General features: G+C 35.9%; 19 non-coding genes across 19 annotated transcripts; all 19 read right to left on the bottom strand.

Annotated features, from left to right (window-relative positions):
- Window positions 1–1952: 1952 nt before the first annotated feature.
- TRNAH-GUG (transfer RNA histidin (anticodon GUG)) lies at window positions 1953–2024 on the bottom strand. Its single transcript has one exon. It is a non-coding gene; the product is annotated as a tRNA-His (tRNA).
- Window positions 2025–3108: 1084 nt separating this feature from the next.
- On the bottom strand, window positions 3109–3180 carry TRNAH-GUG (transfer RNA histidin (anticodon GUG)). The gene has a single exon. It is a non-coding gene; the product is annotated as a tRNA-His (tRNA).
- A 568-nt stretch (window positions 3181–3748) lies between these two features.
- On the bottom strand, window positions 3749–3821 carry TRNAR-ACG (transfer RNA arginine (anticodon ACG)). Its single transcript has one exon. It is a non-coding gene; the product is annotated as a tRNA-Arg (tRNA).
- Window positions 3822–4906: 1085 nt separating this feature from the next.
- TRNAN-AUU (transfer RNA asparagine (anticodon AUU)) lies at window positions 4907–4979 on the bottom strand. Its single transcript has one exon. It is a non-coding gene; the product is annotated as a tRNA-Asn (tRNA).
- A 1659-nt stretch (window positions 4980–6638) lies between these two features.
- Window positions 6639–6711, bottom strand: TRNAN-AUU (transfer RNA asparagine (anticodon AUU)). The gene has a single exon. It is a non-coding gene; the product is annotated as a tRNA-Asn (tRNA).
- Window positions 6712–7713: 1002 nt separating this feature from the next.
- TRNAH-GUG (transfer RNA histidin (anticodon GUG)) lies at window positions 7714–7785 on the bottom strand. The gene has a single exon. It is a non-coding gene; the product is annotated as a tRNA-His (tRNA).
- A 586-nt stretch (window positions 7786–8371) lies between these two features.
- Window positions 8372–8444, bottom strand: TRNAR-ACG (transfer RNA arginine (anticodon ACG)). Its single transcript has one exon. It is a non-coding gene; the product is annotated as a tRNA-Arg (tRNA).
- A 505-nt stretch (window positions 8445–8949) lies between these two features.
- TRNAN-AUU (transfer RNA asparagine (anticodon AUU)) lies at window positions 8950–9022 on the bottom strand. Its single transcript has one exon. It is a non-coding gene; the product is annotated as a tRNA-Asn (tRNA).
- A 1002-nt stretch (window positions 9023–10024) lies between these two features.
- On the bottom strand, window positions 10025–10096 carry TRNAH-GUG (transfer RNA histidin (anticodon GUG)). Its single transcript has one exon. It is a non-coding gene; the product is annotated as a tRNA-His (tRNA).
- A 586-nt stretch (window positions 10097–10682) lies between these two features.
- On the bottom strand, window positions 10683–10755 carry TRNAR-ACG (transfer RNA arginine (anticodon ACG)). The gene has a single exon. It is a non-coding gene; the product is annotated as a tRNA-Arg (tRNA).
- A 1082-nt stretch (window positions 10756–11837) lies between these two features.
- Window positions 11838–11910, bottom strand: TRNAR-ACG (transfer RNA arginine (anticodon ACG)). The gene has a single exon. It is a non-coding gene; the product is annotated as a tRNA-Arg (tRNA).
- A 427-nt stretch (window positions 11911–12337) lies between these two features.
- On the bottom strand, window positions 12338–12409 carry TRNAH-GUG (transfer RNA histidin (anticodon GUG)). Its single transcript has one exon. It is a non-coding gene; the product is annotated as a tRNA-His (tRNA).
- A 1663-nt stretch (window positions 12410–14072) lies between these two features.
- TRNAH-GUG (transfer RNA histidin (anticodon GUG)) lies at window positions 14073–14144 on the bottom strand. Its single transcript has one exon. It is a non-coding gene; the product is annotated as a tRNA-His (tRNA).
- Window positions 14145–14634: 490 nt separating this feature from the next.
- On the bottom strand, window positions 14635–14706 carry TRNAH-GUG (transfer RNA histidin (anticodon GUG)). The gene has a single exon. It is a non-coding gene; the product is annotated as a tRNA-His (tRNA).
- Window positions 14707–16448: 1742 nt separating this feature from the next.
- On the bottom strand, window positions 16449–16521 carry TRNAR-ACG (transfer RNA arginine (anticodon ACG)). The gene has a single exon. It is a non-coding gene; the product is annotated as a tRNA-Arg (tRNA).
- A 506-nt stretch (window positions 16522–17027) lies between these two features.
- TRNAH-AUG (transfer RNA histidin (anticodon AUG)) lies at window positions 17028–17100 on the bottom strand. Its single transcript has one exon. It is a non-coding gene; the product is annotated as a tRNA-His (tRNA).
- Window positions 17101–18760: 1660 nt separating this feature from the next.
- Window positions 18761–18833, bottom strand: TRNAR-ACG (transfer RNA arginine (anticodon ACG)). The gene has a single exon. It is a non-coding gene; the product is annotated as a tRNA-Arg (tRNA).
- A 1884-nt stretch (window positions 18834–20717) lies between these two features.
- Window positions 20718–20790, bottom strand: TRNAR-ACG (transfer RNA arginine (anticodon ACG)). Its single transcript has one exon. It is a non-coding gene; the product is annotated as a tRNA-Arg (tRNA).
- Window positions 20791–21216: 426 nt separating this feature from the next.
- TRNAH-GUG (transfer RNA histidin (anticodon GUG)) lies at window positions 21217–21288 on the bottom strand. The gene has a single exon. It is a non-coding gene; the product is annotated as a tRNA-His (tRNA).
- Window positions 21289–21515: the final 227 nt, after the last annotated feature.

Below are 21515 nucleotides of genomic sequence, written 5' to 3'. Positions count from 1 at the left end.
AAACATTCTTCTTTCCTGAATTCCAGAATTTATGTCAAATTCACAGTCCTTTAGTAAAATAATTCACAATTAAATTATTCAAAGCATGTTAAGATAGCTTTATAATAAGCATTAAACACAAATAGTGCAAGCACCTTCAAAGAATCTGCTTACTTTCTGAAATTTTCTTAAGATTCAGTATTGTGTAAAAATGGATGATTGAGAAACAAAATCAAAATGCCGTGACCTGTTTTCGAACCGGGGTTGCTGCGGCCACAACGCAGAGTACAAACTACTATACAATGACGGCAATTTATGCGAGCCAGGTAGGAGTCGAACCCACAAACTTATGATCCGTAGTCAGACACGTTATCCATTGCGCCACTGGCCCAGGTAGCCTGTAGTAATTGAAGTGTCTTTCCTGTTTTTGAGCCAGTTTTGGAGTTTTATGGTTATTGAAGTATATACAGAATCACATTTTGGAAATTGACTGTACACTATCTGCAGGGATTGTTTTCCAAAAACATTTTAGGTACAATAATCCTTGTGACTGCTAAAAGATCTTTAAAAAATGTAATGAACTTACTCAGACTGAGCCCAAACATTCCTCTTTCCTGAATTCCAGAATTTATGTCAAATTCCCAGTCCTTTAGTACAATAATTCACAATTAATTTTTTCAAAGCATGTTAAGATAGCTTTATAATAATCATTAAACACAAATAGTGCAAGCACCTTCAAAGAATCTGCTTACTTTCTGAAATTTTCTTAAGATTCAGTATTGTGAAAAAATGGATGATTGAGAAACAAAATCAAAATGCCGTGACCCGGATTCGAACCAGGGTTGCTGCGGCCACAACGCAGAGTACTAACCTCTATACGATCATGACAATTTAAGTGAGCTAGGTAGGAGTCAAACCTACAATCTTCTGATCTATAGTCAGACGCGTTATCCATTGCCCACTGTCCCAGGTGTCTTGTAGCAATTGAAGAGTCTTTCCTGTTTTTGAGCCTGTTTTAAAGTTTTATGGTTATTGAAGTATATACAGAATCACATTTTGGAAATTGACTGTACACTATCTGCAGGGATTGTTTCCCAAAAATGTTTTAGGCACAATAATCATTGTGACTGCTGAAAGATCTTTAAAAAATGTAATGAACTTACTCAGACAGAGCCCAAACATTCTTCTTTACTGAATTCTAGAATTTATGTCAAATTCTTAGTCCTTTAGTAAAATAATTCACAATTAAATTATTCAAAGCATGTTAAGATAGCTTTATAATAAGCATTAAACACAAATAGTGCAAGCACCTTCAAAGAATCTGCTTACTTTCTGAAATTTTCTTAAGATTCAGTATTGTGAAAAAATGGATGATTGAGAAACAAAATCAAAATGCCGTGACCCGGATTCGAACCAGGGTTGCTGCGGCCACAACGCAGAGTACTAACCACTATATGATCAAGGCAATATAAGCGAGCCAGGTAGAAGTAGAACCTACAATCTACAGATCCATAGTCAGACGCGTTATCCATTGTGCCACTGGCACACGTGTTTTGTAGTAATTGAAGTGTCTTTCCTGTTTTTGAGCCTATTTTCAGAGTTTTATGGTTATTGAAGTATATACAGAATCACATTTTGGAAATTGACTGTAGACTATCTGCAGGGATTGTATCCCAAAAACGTTTTAGGTAAAATAATAATTGTGAATGCTAAAAGATATTTAAAAAATGTGATGAACTTACTCAGAAGGAAGCCCAAACATTCTTCTTTCCTGAATTCTAGAATTTATGTCAAATTCCCAGTACTTTAGTACAATAATTCACAATTAAATTATTCAAAGCATGTTAAGATAGCTTTATAATAAGCATTAAACACAAATAGTGCAAGCACCTTCAAAGAATCTGCTTACTTTCTGAAATTTTCTTAAGATTCAGTATTGTGAAAAAATGGATGATTGAGAAACAAAATCAAAATGCCGTGACCCGGATTCGAACCGGGGTTGCTGCGGCCACAACGCAGAGTACTAACCACTATACGATCACGGCAATTTAAGCGAGCGAGGTAGGAGTCGAACCTACAATCTACAGATCCATAGTCAGACACATTATCCATTGCCCACTGTCCCGGGTGTCTTGTAGTAATTGAAGTGTCTTTCCTGTTTTTGAGCCTGTTTTCAGAATTTTATGGTTATTGAAGTATATACAGAATCACATTTTGGTAATTGACTGTACACTATCTGCAGGGATTGTTTCCCAAAAACGTTTTAGGTAAAATAATCCTTGTGACTGCTAAAAGATCTTTAAAAAATGTGATGAACTTACTCAGACAGAGCCCAAACATTCTTCTTTCCTGAATTCCAGAATTTATGTCAAATTCCCAGTCCTTTAGCACAATAATTCACAATTAAATTATTCAAAGCATGTTAAGATAGCTTTATAATAAGCATTAAACACAAATAGTGCAAGCACCTTCAAAGAATCTGCTTACTTTCTGAAATTTTCTTAAGATTCAGTATTGTGAATAAATGGATGATTGTGAAACTAAATCAAAATGCTGTGACCCGTTTTCGAACCGGGGTTGCTGCGGCCACAACGCAGAGAACTAACCACTATACGATCACGTCAATTTAAGCGAGCCAGGTAGGAGTCAAACCTACAAACTTATGAACCGTAGTCAGACACGTTATCCATTGCGACACTGGCCCAGGTGCCCTGTAGTAATTGAAGTGTCTTTCCTGTTTTTGAGCCAGTTTTGGAGTTTTTTGGTTATTGAAGTATATACAGAATCACATTTTGGAAATTGACTGTACACTATCTGCAGGGATTATTTCCCAAAAATGTTTTAGGTAAAATAATCCTTGTGACTGCTAAAAGATCTTTAAAAAATGTGATGAACTTACTCTGACAGAGCCCAAACATTCTTCTTTCCTGAATTCTAGAATTTATGTCAAATTCCAAGTACTTTAGTACAATAATTCACAATTAAATTATTCAAAGCATGTTAAGATAGCTTTATAATAAGCATTAAACACAAATAGTGCAAGCACTTTCAAAGAATCTGCTTACTTTCTGAAATTTTCTTAAGATTCAGTATTGTGAAAAAATGGATGATTGAGAAACAAAATCAAAATGCCGTGACCCGGATTCGAACCGGGGTTGCTGCGGCCACAACGCAGAGTACTAACCACTATACGATCACGGCAATTTAAGCGAGCCAGGTAGGAGTCGAACCTACAAACTTATGATCCATAGTCAGACACGTTATCCAGGTGCCCTGTAGTAATTGAAGTGTCTTTCTTGTTTTTGAGCCTGTTTTAAAGTTTTATGGTTATTGAAGTATATACAGAATCACATTTTGGAAATTGACTACACTATCTGCAGGGATTGATTCCCAAAAATGTTTTAGGTACAATAATCCTTGTGACTGCTAAAAGATCTTTCAAAAATGTAATGAACTTACTCAGACAGAGCACAAACATTCTTCTTTCCTGAATTCCAGAATTTATGTCAAATTCACAGTCCTTTAGTAAAATAATTCACAATTAAATTATTCAAAGCATGTTAAGATAGCTTTAAAATAAGCATTAAACACAAATAGTGCAAGCACCTTCAAAGAATCTGCTTACTTTCTGAAATTTTCTTAAGATTCAGTATTGTGTAAAAATGGATGATTGAGAAACAAAATCAAAATGCCGTGACCTGTTTTCGAACCGGGGTTGCTGCGGCCACAACGCAGAGTACTAACCACTATGCAATCAAGGCAATATAAGCGAGCCAGGTAGGAGTCGAACCTACAATCATCTGATCCGTAGTCAGACGCGTTATCCATTGTGCCACTGGCCCACGTGTTTTGTAGTAATTGAAGTGTCTTTCCTGTTTTTGAGCCTATTTTCAGAGTTTTATGGTTATTGAAGTATATACAGAATCATATTTTGGAAATTGACTGTAGACTATCTGCAGGGATTGTATCCCAAAAACGTTTTAGGTAAAATAATAATTGTGACTGCTAAAAGATATTTCAAAAATGTGATGAACTTACTCAGAAGGAAGCCCGAACATTCTTCTTTCCTGAATTCTAGAATTTATGTCAAATTCCCAGTACTTTAGTACAATAATTCACAATTAAATTATTCAAAGCATGTTAAGATAGCTTTATAATAAGCATTAAACACAAATAGTGCAAGCACCTTCAAAGAATCTGCTTACTTTCTGAAATTTTCTTAAGATTCAGTATTGTGAAAAAATGGATGATTGAGAAACAAAATCAAAATGCCGTGACCTGGATTCGAACCGGGGTTGCTGCGGCCACAAATCAGAGTACTAACCACTATACGATCATGGCAATTTAAGCGAGCCAGGTAGGAGTCGAACCTACAATCTACAGATCCATAGTCAGACACGTTATCCATTGCCCACTGTCCCGGGTGACTTGTAGTAATTGAAGTGTCTTTCCTGTTTTTGAGCCTGTTTTCAGAATTTTATGGTTATTGAAGTATATACAGAATCACATTTTGGTAATTGACTGTACACTATCTGCAGGGATTGTTTCCCAAAAACGTTTTAGGTAAAATAATCCTTGTGACTGCTAAAAGATCTTTAAAAAATGTGATGAACTTACTCAGACAGAGCCCAAACATTCTTCTTTCCTGAATTCCAGAATTTATGTCAAATTCCCAGTCCTTTAGTACAATAATTCACAATTAAATTATTCAAAGCATGTTAAGATAGCTTTATAATAAGCATTAAACACAAATAGTGCAAGCACCTTCAAAGAATCTGCTTACTTTCTGAAATTTTCTTAAGATTCAGTATTGTGAAAAAAAGGATGATTGTGAAACAAAATCAAAATGCTGTGACCTGTTTTCAAACCGGGGTTGCTGCGGCCACAACGCAGAGTACTAACCACTATACGATCACGTCAATTTAAGCGAGCCAGGTAGGAGTCGAACCTACAAACTTATGATCAATAGTCAGACACGTTATCCATTGCGCCACTGGCCCAGGTGCCCTGTAGCAATTGAAGTGTCTTTCCTGTTTTTGAGCCAGTTTTGGAGTTTTATGGTTATTGAAGTATATACAGAATCACATTTTGGAAATTGACTGTACACTATCTGCAGGGATTGTTTCCCAAAAACGTTTTAGGTAAAATAATCCTTGTGACTGCTAACAGATCTTTAAAAAATGTGATGAACTTACTCAGACAGAGCCCAAACATTCTTCTTTCCTGAATTCCAGAATTTATGTCAAATTCCCAGTCCTTTAGTACAATAATTCACAATTAATTTTTTCAAAGCATGTTAAGATAGCTTTATAATAATCATTAAACACAAATAGTGCAAGCACCTTCAAAGAATCTGCTTATTTTCTGAAATTTTCTCAAGATTCAGTATTGTGAAAAAATGGATGATTGAGAAACAAAATCAAAATGCCGTGACCCGGATTTGAACCGGTGTTGCTGCGGCCACAACGCAGAGTACTAACTTCTATATGATCATGACAATTTAAGTGAGCTAGGTAGGAGTCGAACCTACAATCTTCTGATCTATAGTCAGACGCGTTATCCATTGCCCACTGTCCCAGGTGTCTTGTAGCAATTGAAGAGTCTTTCCTGTTTTTGAGCCTGTTTTAAAGTTTTATGGTTATTGAAGTATATACAGAATCACATTTTGGTAATTGACTGTACACTATCTGCAGGGATTGTTTCCCAAAAATGTTTTAGGTACAATAATCTTTGTGACTGCTAAAAGATCTTTAAAAAATGTAATGAACTTACTCAGACAGAGCCCAAACATTATTCTTTCCTGAATTCTAGAATTTATGTCAAATTCCTAGTCCTTTAGTAAAATAATTCACAATTAAATTATTCAAAGCATGTTAAGATAGCTTTATAATAAGCATTAAACTCAAATAGAGCAAGCACCTTCAAAGAATCTGCTTACTTTCTGAAATTTTCTTAAGATTCAGTATTGTGGAAAAATGGATGATTGAGAAACAAAATCAAAATGCCATGACCCGGATTCGAACCGGGGTTGCTGCGGCCACAACGCAGAGTACTAACCTCTATACGATCATGACAATTTAAGTGAGCTAGGTAGGAGTCGAACCTACAATCTTCTGATCTATAGTCAGACACGTTATCCATTGCCCACTGTCCCAGGTGTCTTGTAGCAATTGAAGAGTCTTTCCTGTTTTTGAGCCTGTTTTAAAGTTTTATGGTTATTGAAGTATATACAGAATCACATTTTGGAAATTGACTGTACACTATCTGCAGGGATTGTTTCCCAAAAACGTTTTAGGTAAAATAATCCTTGTGACTGCTAAAAGATCTTTAAAAAATGTGATGAACTTACTCAGACAGAGCCCAAACATTCTTCTTTCCTGAATTCCAGAATTTATGTCAAATTCCCAGTCCTTTATTACAATAATTCACAATTAAATTATTCAAAGCATGTTAAGATAGCTTTATAATAAGCATTAAACACAAATAGTGCAAGCACCTTCAAAGAATCTGCTTACTTTCTGAAATTTTCTTAAGATTCAGTATTGTGAAAAAAAGGATGATTGTGAAACAAAATCAAAATGCTGTGACCCGTTTTTGAACCGGGGTTGCTGCGGCCACAACGCAGAGTAGTAACCACTATACGATCACGTCAATTTAAGCGAGCCAGGTAGGAGTCGAACCTACAAACTTATGATCAATAGTCAGACACGTTATCCATTGCGCCACTGGCCCAGGTGCCCTGTAGCAATTGAAGTGTCTTTCCTGTTTTTGAGCCAGTTTTGGAGTTTTATGGTTATTGAAGTATATACAGAATCACATTTTGGAAATTGACTGTACACTATCTGCAGGGATTGTTTCCCAAAAACGTTTTAGGTAAAATAATCCTTGTGACTGCTAAAAGATCTTTAAAAAATGTGATGAACTTACTCAGACAGAGCCCAAACATTATTCTTTCCTGAATTCTAGAATTTATGTCAAATTCCTAGTCCTTTAGTAAAATAATTCACAATTAAATTATTCAAAGCATGTTAAGATAGCTTTATAATAAGCATTAAACTCAAATAGAGCAAGCACCTTCAAAGAATCTGCTTACTTTCTGAAATTTTCTTAAGATTCAGTATTGTGGAAAAATGGATGATTGAGAAACAAAATCAAAATGCCATGACCTGGATTCGAACCGGGGTTGCTGCGGCCACAACGCAGAGTACTAACCTCTATACGATCATGACAATTTAAGTGAGCTAGGTAGGAGTCGAACCTACAATCTTCTGATCTATAGTCAGACACGTTATCCATTGCCCACTGTCCCAGGTGTCTTGTAGCAATTGAAGAGTCTTTCCTGTTTTTGAGCCTGTTTTAAAGTTTTATGGTTATTGAAGTATATACAGAATCACATTTTGGAAATTGACTGTACACTATCTGCAGGGATTGTTTCCCAAAAACGTTTTAGGTAAAATAATCCTTGTGACTGCTAAAAGATCTTTAAAAAATTTGATGAACTTACTCAGACAGAGCCCAAACATTCTTCTTTCCTGAATTCCAGAATTTATGTCATATTCCCAGTCCTTTAGTACAATAATTCACAATTAAATTATTCAAAGCATGTTAAGATAGCTTTATAATAAGCATTAAACACAAATAGTGCAAGCACCTTCAAAGAATCTGCTTACTTTCTGAAATTTTCTTAAGATTCAGTATTGTGAAAAAATGGATGATTGAGAAACAAAATCAAAATGCCGTGACCCGGATTCGAACCGGGGTTGCTGCGGCCACAACGCAGAGTACTAACCACTATACGATCACGGCAATTTAAGCGAGCCAGGTAGGAGTCGAACCTACAATCTACAGATCCATAGTCAGACACGTTATCCATTGCCCACTGTCCCGGGTGTCTTGTAGTAATTGAAGTGTCTTTCCTGTTTTTGAGCCTGTTTTCAGAATTTTATGGTTATTGAAGTATATACAGAATCACATTTTGGTAATTGACTGTACACTATCTGCAGGGATTGTTTCCCAAAAACGTTTTAGGTAAAATAATCCTTGTGACTGCTAAAAGATCTTTAAAAAATGTGATGAATTTACTCAGACAGAGCCCAAACATTCTTCTTTCCTGAATTCCATAATTTATGTCAAATTCCCAGTCGTTTAGTACAATAATTCACAATTAAATTATTCAAAGCATGTTAAGATAGCTTTATAATAAGCATTAAGCACAAATAGTGCAAGCACCTTCAAAGAATCTGCTTACTTTCTGAAATTTTCTTAAGATTCAGTATTGTGAAAAAATGGATGATTGTGAAACAAAATCAAAATGCTGTGATCCGTTTTCGAACCGGGGTTGCTGCGGCCACAACGCAGAGTACTAACCACTATACGATCACGTCAATTTAAGCGAGCCAGGTAGGAGTCGAACCTACAAACTTATGATCCGTAGTCAGACACGTTATCCATTGCGCCACTGGCCCAGGTGCCCTGTAGTAATTGAAGTGTCTTTCCTGTTTTTGAGCCAGTTTTGGAGTTTTATGGTTATTGAAGTATATACAGAATCACATTTTGGAAATTGACTGTACACTATCTGCAGGGATTGTTTCCCAAAAACGTTTTAGGTAAAATAATCCTTGTGACTGCTAAAAGATCTTTAAAAAATGTGATGAACTTACTCAGACAGAGCCCAAACATTCTTCTTTCCTGAATTCCAGAATTTATGTCAAATTCCCAGTCCTTTAGTACAATAATTCACAATTAAATTATTCAAAGCATGTTAAGATAGCTTTATAATAAGCATTAAACACAAATAGTGCAAGCACCTTCAAAGAATCTGCTTACTTTCTGAAATTTTCTTAAGATTCAGTATTGTGAAAAAAAGGATGATTGTGAAACAAAATCAAAATGCTGTGACCCGTTTTCGAACCGGGGTTGCTGCGGCCACAACGCAGAGTAGTAACCACTATACGATCACGTCAATTTAAGCGAGCCAGGTAGGAGTCGAACCTACAAACTTATGATCAATAGTCAGACACGTTATCCATTGCGCCACTGGCCCAGGTGCCCTGTAGCAATTGAAGTGTCTTTCCTGTTTTTGAGCCAGTTTTGGAGTTTTATGGTTATTGAAGTATATACAGAATCACATTTTGGAAATTGACTGTACACTATCTGCAGGGATTGTTTCCCAAAAACGTTTTAGGTAAAATAATCCTTGTGACTGCTAAAAGATCTTTAAAAAATGTGATGAACTTACTCAGACAGAGCCCAAACATTATTCTTTCCTGAATTCTAGAATTTATGTCAAATTCCTAGTCCTTTAGTAAAATAATTCACAATTAAATTATTCAAAGCATGTTAAGATAGCTTTATAATAAGCATTAAACTCAAATAGAGCAAGCACCTTCAAAGAATCTGCTTACTTTCTGAAATTTTCTTAAGATTCAGTATTGTGGAAAAATGGATGATTGAGAAACAAAATCAAAATGCCATGACCTGGATTCGAACCGGGGTTGCTGCGGCCACAATGCAGAGTACTAACCTCTATACGATCATAACAATTTAAGTGAGCTAGGTAGGAGTCGAACCTACAATCTTCTGATCTATAGTCAGACACGTTATCCATTGCCCACTGTCCCAGGTGTCTTGTAGCAATTGAAGAGTCTTTCCTGTTTTTGAGCCTGTTTTAAAGTTTTATGGTTATTGAAGTATATACAGAATCACATTTTGGAAATTGACTGTACACTATCTGCAGGGATTGTTTCCCAAAAACGTTTTAGGTAAAATAATCCTTGTGACTGCTAAAAGATCTTTAAAAAATTTGATGAACTTACTCAGACAGAGCCCAAACATTCTTCTTTCCTGAATTCCAGAATTTATGTCATATTCCCAGTCCTTTAGTACAATAATTCACAATTAAATTATTCAAAGCATGTTAAGATAGCTTTATAATAAGCATTAAACACAAATAGTGCAAGCACCTTCAAAGAATCTGCTTACTTTCTGAAATTTTCTTAAGATTCAGTATTGTGAAAAAATGGATGATTGAGAAACAAAATCAAAATGCCGTGACCCGGATTCGAACCGGGGTTGCTGCGGCCACAACGCAGAGTACTAACCACTATACGATCACGGCAATTTAAGCGAGCCAGGTAGGAGTCGAACCTACAATCTACAGATCCATAGTCAGACACGTTATCCATTGCCCACTGTCCCGGGTGTCTTGTAGTAATTGAAGTGTCTTTCCTGTTTTTGAGCCTGTTTTCAGAATTTTATGGTTATTGAAGTATATACAGAATCACATTTTGGTAATTGACTGTACACTATCTGCAGGGATTGTTTCCCAAAAACGTTTTAGGTAAAATAATCCTTGTGACTGCTAAAAGATCTTTAAAAAATGTGATGAATTTACTCAGACAGAGCCCAAACATTCTTCTTTCCTGAATTCCATAATTTATGTCAAATTCCCAGTCGTTTAGTACAATAATTCACAATTAAATTATTCAAAGCATGTTAAGATAGCTTTATAATAAGCATTAAGCACAAATAGTGCAAGCACCTTCAAAGAATCTGCTTACTTTCTGAAATTTTCTTAAGATTCAGTATTGTGAAAAAATGGATGATTGTGAAACAAAATCAAAATGCTGTGTTCCGTTTTCGAACCGGGGTTGCTGCGGCCACAACGCAGAGTACTAACCACTATACGATCACGTCAATTTAAGCGAGCCAGGTAGGAGTCGAACCTACAAACTTATGATCCGTAGTCAGACACGTTATCCATTGCGCCACTGGCCCAGGTGCCCTGTAGTAATTGAAGTGTCTTTCCTGTTTTTGAGCCAGTTTTGGAGTTTTATGGTTATTGAAGTATATACAGAATCACATTTTGGAAATTGACTGTACACTATCTGCAGGGATTGTTTCCCAAAACGTTTTAGGTAAAATAATCCTTGTGACTGCTAAAAGATCTTTAAAAAATGTGATGAACTTACTCTGACAGAGCCCAAACATTCTCCTTTCCTGAATTCTAGAATTTATGTCAAATTCCAAGTACTTTAGTACAATAATTCACAATTAAATTATTCAAAGCATGTTAAGATAGCTTTATAATAAGCATTAAACACAAATAGTGCAAGCACCTTCAAAGAATCTGCTTACTTTCTGAAATTTTCTTAAGATTCAGTATTGTGAAAAAATGGATGATTGAGAAACAAAATCAAAATGCCGTGACCTGGATTCGAACTGGGGTCGCTGCAGCCACAACGCAGAGTACTAACCACTATACGATCACGGCAATTTAAGTGAGCCAGGTAGGAGTCGAACCTACAATCTACAGATCCATAGTCAGACACGTTATCCATTGCCCACTGTCCCGGGTGTCTTGTAGTAATTGAAGTGTCTTTCCTGTTTTTGAGCCTGTTTTCAGAATTTTATGGTTATTGAAGTATATACAGAATCACATTTTGGTAATTGACTGTACACTATCTGCAGGGATTGTTTCCCAAAAACGTTTTAGGTAAAATAATCCTTGTGACTGCTATAAGATCTTTAAAAATTGTGATGAACTTACTCAGACAGAGCCCAAACATTCTTCTTTCCTGAATTCCAGAATTTATGTCAAATTCCCAGTCCTTTAGTACAATAATTCACAATTAAATTATTCAAAGCATGTTAAGATAGCTTTATAATAAGCATTAAACACAAATAGTGCAAGCACCTTCAAAGAATCTGCTTACTTTCTGAAATTTTCTTAAGATTCAGTATTGTGAAAAAATGGATGATTGTGAAACAAAATCAAAATGCTGTGACCTGTTTTCGAACCGTGGTTGCTGCGGCCACAACGCAGAGTACTAACCACTATGCGATCAAGGCAATATAAGCGAGCCAGGTAGGAGTCGAACCTACAATCTTCTGATCCGTAGTCAGACGCGTTATCCATTGCGCCACTGGCCCACGTGTTTTGTAGTAATTGAAGTGTCTTTCCTGTTTTTGAGCCTATTTTCAGAGTTTTATGGTTATTGAAGTATATACAGAATCACATTTTGGAAATTGACTGTAGACTATCTGCAGGGATTGTTTCCCAAAAACGTTTTAGGTAAAATAATAATTGTGACTGCTAAAAGATATTTCAAAAATGTGATGAACTTACTCAGAAGGAATCCCAAACATTCTTCTTTCCTGAATTCTAGAATTTATGTCAAATTCCCAGTACTTTAGTACAATAATTCACAATTAAATTATTCAAAGCATGTTAAGATAGCTTTATAATAAGCATTAAACACAAATAGTGCAAGCACCTTCAAAGAATCTGCTTACTTTCTGAAATTTTCTGAAGATTCAGTATTGTGAAAAAATGGATGATTGAGAAACAAAATCAAAATGCCGTGACCCGGATTCGAACCGGGGTTGCTGCGGCCACAACGCAGAGTACTAACCACTATACGATCACGGCAATTTAAGCGAGCCAGGTAGGAGTCGAACCTACAATCTACAGATCCATAGTCAGACACGTTATCCATTGCCCACTGTCCCGGGTGTCTTGTAGTAATTGAAGTGTCTTTCCTGTTTTTGAGCCTGTTTTCAGAATTTTATGGTTATTGAAGTATATACAGAATCACATTTTGGAAATTGACTGTACACTATCTGCAGGGATTGATTCCCAAAAACGTTTTAGGTACAATAATCCTTGTGACTGCTAAAAGATCTTTCAAAAATGTAATGAACTTACTCAGACAGAGCACAAACATTCTTCTTTCCTGAATTCCAGAATTTATGTCAAATTCCCAGTCCTTTAGTAAAATAATTCACAATTAAATTATTCAAAGCATGTTAAGATAGCTTTATAATAAGCATTAAACACAAATAGTGCAAGCACCTTCAAAGAATCTGCTTACTTTCTGAAATTTTCTTAAGATTCAGTATTGTGAAAAAATGGATGATTGAGAAACAAAATCAAAATGCCGTGACCCGGATTCGAACCGGGGTTGCTGCTGCCACAACGCAGAGTACTAACCACTATACGATCATGGCAATTTAAGCGAGCCAGGTAGGAGTCGAACCTACAATCTACAGATCCATAGTCAGACACGTTATCCATTGCCCACTGTCCCGGGTGTCTTGTAGTAATTGAAGTGTCTTTCCTGTTTTTGAGCCTGTTTTCAGAATTTTATGGTTATTGAAGTATATACAGAATCACATTTTGGAAATTGACTGTACACTATCTGCAGGGATTGTTTCCCAAAAACGTTTTAGGTAAAATAATCCTTGTGACTGCTAAAAGATCTTTAAAAAATGTGATGAACTTACTCAGACAGAGCCCAAACATTCTTCTTTCCTGAATTCCAGAATATATGTCAAATTCCCAGTCCTTTAGTACAATAATTCACAATTAAATTATTCAAAGCATGTTAAGATAGCTTTATAATAAGCATTAAACACAAATAGTGCAAGCACCTTCAAAGAATCTGCTTACTTTCTGAAATTTTCTTAAGATTCAGTATTGTGAAAAAATGGATGATTGTGAAACAAAATCAAAATGCTGTGACCGGTTTTCAAAATGGGGTTGCTGCAGCCACAACACAGAGTACTAACTACTATACAATCACGGCAATTTAAGCGAGCCAGGTAGGAGTCGAACCTACAATCTTCTGATCCGTATTCAGATGCGTTATCCATTGCGCCACTGGCCCAAGTGTTTTGTAGTAAATGAAGTGTCTTTCCTGTTTTTGAGCCTTTTTTCAGAGTTTTATGGTTATTGAAGTATATACAGAATCACATTTTGGAAATTGACTGTACACTATCTGCAGGGATTGTTTCCCAAAAACGTTTTAGGTAAAATAATCCTTGTGACTGCAAAAAGATCTTTAAACAATGTGATGAACTTACTCTGACAGAGCCCAAACATTCTTCTTTCCTGAATTCTAGAATTTATGTCAAATTCCAAGTACTTTAGTACAATAATTCACAATTAAATTATTCAAAGCATGTTAAGAAAGCTTTATAATAAGCATTAAACACAAATAGTGCAAGCACCTTCAAAGAATCTGCTTACTTTCTGAAATTTTCTTAAGATTCAGTATTGTGAAAAAATGGATGATTGAGAAACAAAATCAAAATGCCGTGACCCGGATTCGAACCGGGGTTGCTGCGGCCACAACGCAGAGTACTAACCACTATACGATCACGGCAATTTAAGCGAGCCAGGTAGGAGTCGAACCTACAAACTTATGATCCATAGTCAGACACGTTATCCAGGTGCCCTGTAGTAATTGAAGAGTCTTTCCTGTTTTTGAGCCTGTTTTAAAGTTTTATGGTTATTGAAGTATATACAGAATCACATTTTGGAAATTGACTGTACACTATTTGCAGGGATTGATTCCCAAAAACGTTTTAGGTACAATAATCCTTGTGACTGCTAAAAGATCTTTCAAAAATGTAATGAACTTACTCAGACAGAGCACAAACATTCTTCTTTCGTGAATTCCAGAATTTATGTCAAATTCACAGTCCTTTAGTAAAATAATTCACAATTAAATTATTCAAAGCATGTTAAGATAGCTTTATAATAATTATTAAACACAAATAGTGCAAGCACCTTCAAAGAATCTGCTTACTTTCTGAAATTTTCTTAAGATTCAGTATTGTGAAAAAATGGATGATTGAGAAAAAAAATCAAAATGCCGTGACCCGGATTCGAACCGGGGTTGCTGCGGCCACAACGCAGAGTACTAACCACTATACGATCACGGCAATTTAAGCGAGCCAGGTAGGAGTCGAACCTACAATCTACAGATCCATAGTCAGACACGTTATCCATTGCCCACTGTCCCGGGTGTCTTGTAGTAATTGAAGTGTCTTTCCTGTTATTGAGCCTGTTTTCAGAATTTTATGGTTATTGAAGTATATACAGAATCACATTTTGGTAATTGACTGTACACTATCTGCAGGGATTGTTTCCCAAAAACGTTTTAGGTAAAATAATCCTTGTGACTGCTAAAAGATCTTTAAAAAATGTGATGAACTTACTCAGACAGAGCCCAAACATTCTTCTTTCCTGAATTCCAGAATTTATGTCAAATTCCCAGTCCTTTAGTACAATAATTCACAATTAAATTATTCAAAGCATGTTAAGATAGCTTTATAATAAGCATTAAACACAAATAGTGCAAGCACCTTCAAAGAATCTGCTTACTTTCTGAAATTTTCTTAAGATTCAGTATTGTGAAAAAATGGATGATTGTGAATCAAAATCAAAATGCTGTGACCCGTTTTCGAACCGGGGTTGCTGCGGCCACAACGCAGAGTACTAACCACTATACAATCACGTCAATTTAAGCGAGCCAGGTAGGAGTCGAACCTACAAACTTATGATGCGTAGTCAGACACGTTATCCATTGCGCCACTGGCCCAGGTGCCCTGTAGTAATTGAAGTGTCTTTCCTGTTTTTGAGCCAGTTTTGGAGTTTTATGGTTATTGAAGTATATACAGAATCACATTTTGGAAATTGACTGTACACTATCTGCAGGGATTGTTTCCCAAAAACGTTTTAGGTAAAATAATCCTTGTGACTGCTAAAAGATCTTTAAAAAATGTGATGAACTTACTCAGACAGAGCCCAAACATTCTTCTTTCCTGAATTCCAGAATTTATGTCAAATTCCCAGTCCTTTAGTACAATAATTCACAATTAAATTATTCAAAGCATGTTAAGATAGCTTTATAATAAGCATTAAACTCAAATAGTGCAAGCACCTTCAAAGAATCTGCTTACTTTCTGAAATTTTCTTAAGATTCAGTATTGTGAAAAAATGGATGATTGTGAAACAAAATCAAAATGCTGTGACCCGTTTTCGAAATGGGGTTGCTGCAGCCACAACGCAGAGTACTAACTACTATACAATCACGGCAATTTAAGCAAGCCAGGTAGGAGTCGAACCTACAATTGTCTAATCCGTAGTCAGACGCGTTATCCATTGCGCCACTGGCCCACGTGTTTTGTAGTCATTGAAGTCTTTCCTGTTTTTGAGCCTATTTTCAGAGTTTTATGGTTATTAAAGTATATACAGAATCACATTTTGGAAATTAACTGTACACTATCTGCAGGGATTGCTTCCCAAAAACGTTTTAGGTAAAATAATCCTTGTGACTGCAAAAAGATCTTTAAAAAATGTGATGAACTTACTCAGACAGAGCCCAAACATTCTTCTTTCCTGAATTCCAGAATTTATGTCAAATTCCCAGTCCTTTAGTACAATAATTCACAATTAAATTATTCAAAGCATGTTAAGATAGCTTTATAATAAGCATTAAACACAAATAGTGCAAGCACCTTCAAAGAATCTGCTTACTTTCTGAAATTTTCTTAAGATTCAGTATTGTGTAAAAATGGATGATTGAGAAACAAAATCAAAATGCCGTGACCTGTTTTCGAACTGGGGTTTGCTGCGGCAACAACGCAGAGTACTAACCACTATGCGATCAAGGCAATATAAGCGAGCCAGGTAGGAGTCGAACCTACAATCTTCTGATCCGTAGTCAGACACATTATCCATTGCGCCACTGGCCCACGTGTTTTGTAGTAATTGAAGTGTCTTTCCTGTTTTTGAGCCTATTTTCAGAGTTTTATGGTTATTGAAGTATATACAGAATTACATTTTGGAAATTGACTGTAGACTATCTGCAGGGATTGTTTCCCAAAAACGTTTTAGGTAAAATAATAATTGTGACTGCTAAAATATAATTCAAAAATGTGATGAACTTACTCAGACAGAGCCCAAACATTCTTCTTTCCTGAATTCCAGAATTTATGTCAAATTCCCAGTCCTTTAGTACAATAATTCACAATTAAATTATTCAAAGCATGTTAAGATAGCTTTATAATAAGCATTAAACACAAATAGTGCAAGCACCTTCAAAGAATCTGCTTACTTTCTGAAATTTTCTTAAGATTCAGTATTGTGAAAAAATGGATGATTGTGAAACAAAATCAAAATGCTGTGACCCGTTTTCGAACCGGGGGTGCTGCGGCCACAACGCAGAGTACTAACCACTATATGATCACGTCAATTTAAGCGAGCCAGGTAGGAGTCGAACCTACAAACTTATGATCCATAGTCAGACACGTTATCCATTGCGCCACTGGCCCAGGTGCCATGTAGTAATTGAAGTGTCTTTCCTGTTTTTGAGCCAGTTTTGGAGTTTTATGGTTATTGAAGTATATACAGAATCACATTTTGGAAATTGACTGTACACTATCTGCAGGGATTGTTTCCCAAAAACGTTTTAGGTAAAATAATCCTTGTGACTGCTAAAAGATCTTTAAAAAATGTGATGAACTTACTCAGACAGAGCCCAAACATTCTTCTTTCCTGAATTCCATAATTTATGTCATATTCCCAGTCCTTTAGTACAATAATTCACAATTAAATTATTCAAAGCATGTTAAGATAGCTTTATAATAAGCATTAAACACAAATAGTGCAAGCACCTTCAAAGAATCTGCTTACTTTCTGAAATTTTCTTAAGATTCAGTATTGTGAAAAAATGGATGATTGTGAAACAAAATCAAAATGCTGTGACCCGTTTTCGAAATGGGGTTGCTGCAGCCACAACGCAGAGTACTAACTACTATACAATCACAGCAATTTAAGCTAGCCAGGTAGGAGTTGAACCTACAATCTTCTGATCCGTAGTCAGACGCGTTATCCATTGCGGCACTGGCCCACGTGTTTTGTAGTAATTGAAGTCTTTCCTGTTTTTGAGCCTATTTTCAGAGTTTTATGGTTATTGAAGTATATACAGAATCACATTTTGGAAATTAACTGTACACTATCTGCAGGGATTGCTTCCCAAAAACGTTTTAGGTAAAATAATCCTTGTGACTGCTAAAAGATCTTTAAAAAATGTGATGAACTTACTCAGACAGAGCCCAAACATTCTTCTTTCCTGAATTCCAGAATTTATGTCAAATTCCCAGTCCTTTAGTACAATAATTCACAATTAAATTATTCAAAGCATGTTAAGATAGCTTTATAATAAGCATTAAACACAAATAGTGCAAGCACCTTCAAAGAATCTGCTTACTTTCTGAAATTTTCTTAAGATTCAGTATTGTGAAAAAATGGATGATTGTGAAACAAAATCAAAATGCTGTGACCCGTTTTCGAACCGGGGGTGCTGCGGCCACAACGCAGAGTACTAACCACTATATGATCACGTCAATTTAAGCGAGCCAGGTAGGAGTCGAACCTACAAACTTATGATCCATAGTCAGACAAGTTATCCATTGCGCCACTGGCCCAGGTGCCATGTAGTAATTGAAGTGTCTTTCCTGTTTTTGAGCCAGTTTTGGAGTTTTATGGTTATTGAAGTATATACAGAATCACATTTTGGAAATTGACTGTACACTATCTGCAGGGATTGTTTCCCAAAAACGTTTTAGGTAAAATAATCCTTGTGACTGCTAAAAGATCTTTAAAAAATGTGATGAACTTACTCAGACAGAGCCCAAACATTCTTCTTTCCTGAATTCCATAATTTATGTCATATTCCCAGTCCTTTAATACAATAATTCACAATTAAATTATTCAAAGCATGTTAAGATAGCTTTATAATAAGCATTAAACACAAATAGTGCAAGCACCTTCAAAGAATCTGCTTACTTTCTGAAATTTTCTTAAGATTCAGTATTGTGAAAAAATGGATGATTGTGAAACAAAATCAAAATGCTCTGACCCGTTTTCGAAATGGGGTTGCTGCAGCCACAACGCAGAGTACTAACTACTATACAATCACAGCAATTTAAGCGAGCCAGGTAGGAGTTGAACCTACAATCTTCTGATCCGTAGTCAGACGCGTTATCCATTGCGCCACTGGCCCACGTGTTTTGTAGTAATTGAAGTCTTTCCTGTTTTTGAGCCTATTTTCAGAGTTTTATGGTTATTGAAGTATATACAGAATCACATTTTGGAAATTAACTGTACACTATCTGCAGGGATTGCTTCCCAAAAACGTTTTAGGTAAAATAATCCTTGTGACTGCTAAAAGATCTTTAAAAAATGTGATGAACTTACTCAGACAGAGCCCAAACATTCTTCTTTCCTGAATTCCAGAATTTATGTCAAATTCCCAGTCCTTTAGTACAATAATTCACAATTAAATTATTCAAAGCATGTTAAGATAGCTTTATAATAAGCATTAAACACAAATAGTGCAAGCACCTTCAAAGAATCTGCTTACTTTCTGAAATTTTCTTAAGATTCAGTATTGTGAAAAAATGGATGATTGTGAAACAAAATCAAAATGCTGTGACCTGTTTTCGAAATGGGGTTGCTGCAGCCACAACGCAGAGTACTAACTACTATACAATCACGGCAATTTAAGTGAGCCAGGTAGGAGTCGACCCTACAATCTTCTGATCTATAGTCAGACGCGTTATCCATTGCCCAATGTCGCAGGTGTCTTGTAGCAATTGAAGAGTCTTTCCTGTTTTTGAGCCTGTTTTAAAGTTTTATGGTTATTGAAGTATATACATAATCACATTTTGGAAATTGACTGTACACTATCTGCAGGGATTGTTTCCCAAAAACGTTTTAGGTAAAATAATCCTTGTGACTGCTAAAAGATCTTTAAAAAATGTGATGAACTTACTCAGACAGAGCCCAAACATTCTTCTTTCCTGAATTCCAGAATTTATGTCATATTCCCAGTCCTTTAGTACAATAATTCACAATTAAATTATTCAACGCATGTTAAGATAGCTTTATAATAAGCATTAAACACAAATAGTGCAAGCACCTTCAAAGAATCTGCTTACTTTCTGAAATTTTCTTAAGATTCAGTATTGTGAAAAAATGGATGATTGTGAAACAAAATCAAAATGCTGTGACCCGTTTTCGAAATGGGGTTGCTGCAGCCACAACGCAGAGTACTAACTACTATACAATCACAGCAATTTAAGCGAGCCAGGTAGGAGTCGAACCTACAATCTTCTGATTCGTAGTCAGACGCTTTATCAATTGCGCCACTGGCCCTCGTGTTTTGTAGTAATTGAAGTGTCTTTCCTGTTTTTGAGCCTTTTTTCAGAGTTTTATGGTTATTGAAGTATATACAGAATCACATTTTGGAAATTGACTGTACACTATCTGCAGGGATTGTTTCCCTGCAGAGTACTAACCACTATACGATCACAGCAATTTAAGCGAGCCAGGTAGGAGTCGAACCTACAAACTTATGATCCATAGTCAGACACGTTATCCAGGTGCCCTGTAGTAATTGAAGTGTCTTTCCTGTTTTTGAGCCTGTTTTAAAGTTTTATGGTTATTGAAGTATATACAGAATCACATTTTGGAAATTGACTTTACACTATCTGCAGGGATTGATTCCCAAAAACGTTTTAGGTACAATAATCCTTGTGGCTGCTAAAAGATCTTTCAAAAATGTAATGAACTTACTCAGACAGAGCACAAACATTCTTCTTTCTTGAATTCCAGAATTTATGTCAAATTCACAGTCCTTTAGTAAAATAATTCACAATTAAATTATTCAAAGCATGTTAAGATAGCTTTATAATAAGCATTAAACACAAATAGTGCAAGCACCTTCAAAGAATCTGCTTACTTTCTGAAATTTTCTTAAGATTCAGTATTGTGTAAAAATGGATGATTGAGAAACAAAATCAAAATGCCATGACCTGTTATCGAACCGGGGTTGCTGCGGCCACAACGCAGAGTACTAACCACTATGCGATCAAGGCAATATAAGCGAGCCAGGTAGGAGTCGAACCTACAATCTTCTGATCCGTAGTCAGACGCGTTATCCATTGCGCCACAGGCCCACGTGTTTTGTAGTAATTGAAGTGTCTTTCCTGTTTTTGAGCCTATTTTCAGAGTTTTATGGTTATTGAAGTATATACAGAATCACATTTTGGAAATTGACTGTAGACTATCTGCAGGGATTGTTTCCCAAAAACGTTTTAGGTAAAATAATAATTGTGACTGCTAAAAGATATTTAAAAAATGTGATGAACTTACTCAGACAGAGCCCAAACATTCTTCTTTCCTGAATTCCAGAATTTATGTCAAATTCCCAGCCCTTTAGTACAATAATTCACAATTAAATTATTCAAAGCATGTTAAGATAGCTTTATAATAAGCATTAAACACAAATAGTGCAAGCACCTTCAAAGAATCTGCTTACTTTCTGAAATTTTCTTAAGATTCAGTATTGTGAAAAAATGGATGCTTGAGATACAAAATCAAAATGCCGTGACCCGGATTCGAACCGGGGTTGCTGCGGCCACAACGCAGAGTACTAACCACTATACGATCACAGCAATTTAAGCGAGCCAGGTAGGAATCTAACCTACAATCTACAGATCCATAGTCAGACACGTTATCCATTGCCCACTGTCCCAGGTGTCTTGTAGTAATTGAAGTGTCTTTCCTGTTTTTGAGCCTGTTTTCAGAATTTTATGGTTATTGAAGTATATACAGAATCACATTTTGGTAATTGACTGTACACTATCTGCAGGGATTGTTTCCCAAAAACGTTTTAGGTAAA

The sequence above is a fragment of the Taudactylus pleione genome, unplaced genomic scaffold (assembly GCF_031769625.1).
Source record: "Taudactylus pleione unplaced genomic scaffold, aTauple2 ptg000551l, whole genome shotgun sequence".
In the NCBI taxonomy this organism is placed as follows: Eukaryota; Metazoa; Chordata; class Amphibia; order Anura; family Myobatrachidae; genus Taudactylus; species Taudactylus pleione.
The sequence above is the reverse complement of the archived record's forward strand: the minus strand, read 5'-3'. Positions and strand labels throughout refer to the sequence as shown.